Genomic DNA, 2823 nt, shown 5'->3' on the forward strand with positions numbered 1-2823 from the left:
GAAGTACTTGTCAGGGTCTGGTATACCAGGTTTCACGTCTGTCCTCATTCCTATAGAATCGCTTTCCTCTTTGGGCTCAGACATAGCATGTTTGATTGTGATTCCTTTTAGTTAATCTGGGGGGCTTAGCCAAGCCCATGTCAGTTCCCCTTATCACCAGTAGGAAAGAGCAGTGAACATGGCCAATCTGTTTATCGTAGCATATGGTGTCAGGTCAGTATTCCAGAAGAGTGGAGACATGTTCTGATGCAAGTTTTAGGTTTCTCATTGCTTTCTTGGATGTGGTTGTTAAAAAAGGTGGAATTAAAATGGGATCCACTAACCAGTGGTGACGTATATCAAATGAGCGTGGCTAATAAAAACCACAAAGCAACAGAAGCTCAGGTCACTAACGACCCAATAATTGAGAGACCTCTTTCACTTCCCTCAGTCCAATCCCAGGCCTATGAATCAGTGGGGGTTTACACGGGCCTTTAGGAGACAATACAAAATAGGTCATAGGTCCCGATTACAGACAAGTTAGCAGAGGAGAATCAAGGACTCAGGAGTGTCAGAATGCAAGTCTTATCTAGAAGGTCACCTTGAGAGTGTACGGAGGAAGACAAGTAAAGGGCCAAAGGAAAGCTTGATAGACTAGATAGACAAAGATAAACAAAGGAAGAAAAACCTTTAAAGAGTACTTTCAACACGTGCACATGAGAAAACTAGGAAGGAGAGGCATCTCAAGCCACAGGAAGGTTCGAATGGAGGGAATAATGAATGTGGGCTCCGGGTGGATAGGGAAGGACCTGAAACCACGGGGCAGCTGACGACTCAGAGAACAGGACTTGTCCAGGGACCACATGGAGTGATGACATGGGAGAAGAAGGTATCAGGAGCAAAAAAGTAAAAGGGCTAGAAGGAGGAGGTCAGTGTGAGAATGGGAGGCTGGTGTCACAGATCACAGATGGAACAGTGCTAGTGGGTAAGCAGGGAACAGGGAGTCCCCTAAAGTGGTTGCTGAGGATCACCTGAAACTTCCAGGAAGTGGGTGTCCTGATAGAAAGACAAAGAATCCCTCCCAAGGAAGGGCCGATTCCAGGGCAGAGACTAAACCCAAGAGCCAAGAGGAGTGTGGACGCAGAGGATAGCAACACAAACCACCCTCAACATTTCCCTGTTCTCTTTCCAACCTTCCAGGTTATGGATTGTCTATACGACCCCACTAAACTGCGGGCTCCTTTGTGGGCTGGCATATTTTCTTCTTATGTAACTTACAGCATCAGGAGCGGTCTCATTGAAGCAGAAACACAAAGAGTGAGAGGTGGGAATGTCACGATAAACCCACCAGCCTGTGCCTTGGCTTTCAAGTTTGTCCCTGTGACCCTCTATAGCTGACAAGTGCAAAGCTGCATTTAAATTCAGTTGGGCTTGAGATTAAGAACCAGAGAGCCCGTTTTCTATCATTGTTTTCCCGCTTGTCAGTTTATCTACCTGTGATGAACACGGGCACCTCCCCAACTTCACCCAAGATCATTTCCCCCAGGTCATCTCCAGTGGGCATTTCTGGCTTTATTTAGACTTTAGTATTTGTCTATAGACTATCTTCCAGTTCCCTGGTTCAGTCTCAGCCAGAACACTCAAGAGCTGCTACTTTTCTCCTGGTATCCTACGATACCACTGCCCTTTGGAAGCAAAAGAGGTAATAAATGGTTCCCTCTTTTTCCAAGACAGAGTTCTCTAACCCACACTCACTCCCAGGAATATATTTTTACAGTCACTATCTCAGTTGTCCAGAGAGAGCACTTCTGTGCAGGAGCTTGAAATTCCTATTTCATCCCTTGCTTAAGAAAAGGTTAGGGTGAAAGGAATCCATCAAAATCCTTGAGGAGAACACAGGCAGCAACCTCTTCGACCTCAGCCGCAGCAACATCTTCCTAGGAACAACGCAAAAGGCAAGGGAAGCAAGGGCAAAAATGAACTATTGGGATTTCATCAAGATCAAAAGCTTTTGCACAGCAAAGGAAACAGTTAACAAAATCAAAAGACAACTGACAGAATGGGAGAAGATATTTGCAAACGACATATCAGATAAAGGACTAGTGTCCAGAATCTATAAAGAACTCAGCAAACTCAACACCCAAAGAACAAATAATCCAATCAAGAAATGGGCAGAGGACATGAACAGACATTTCTGCAAAGAAGACATCCAGATGGCCAACAGACACATGAAAAAGTGCTCCATATCACTCGGCATCAGGGAAATACAAATCAAAACCACAATGCGATATCACCTCACACCAGTCAGAATGGCTAAAATCAACAAGTCAGGAAATGACAGATGCTGGCGAGGATGCGGAGAAAGGGGAACCCTCCTACACTGTTGGTGGGAATGCAAGCTGGTGCAACCTCTCTGGAAAACAGCATGGAGGTTCCTCAAAATGTTGAAAATAGAACTGCCCTATGACCCAGCAATTGCACTATTGGGTATTTACCCTAAAGATACAAACGTAGTGATCCAAAGGGGCACGTGTACTCGAATGTTTATAGCAGCAATGTCCACAATAGCCAAACTATGGAAAGAACCTAGATGTCCATCAACAGGTGAATGGATCAAGAAGATGTGGTATATATACACAATGGAATACTATGCAGCCATCAAAAGAAATGAAATCTTGCCATTTGCGACCACATGGATGGAACTAGAGCGTATCATGCTTAGCGAAATAAGTCAAGCGGAGAAAGACAACTATCATATGATATCCCTGATATGTGGAAGTGGTGATGCAACATGGGGGCTTAAGTGGGTACGAGAAGAATAAATGAAAGAAGATGGGATTGGGA

Source organism: Mustela lutreola, chromosome 13, assembly GCF_030435805.1.
Source record: "Mustela lutreola isolate mMusLut2 chromosome 13, mMusLut2.pri, whole genome shotgun sequence".
NCBI classification, from domain to species: domain Eukaryota; kingdom Metazoa; phylum Chordata; class Mammalia; order Carnivora; family Mustelidae; genus Mustela; species Mustela lutreola.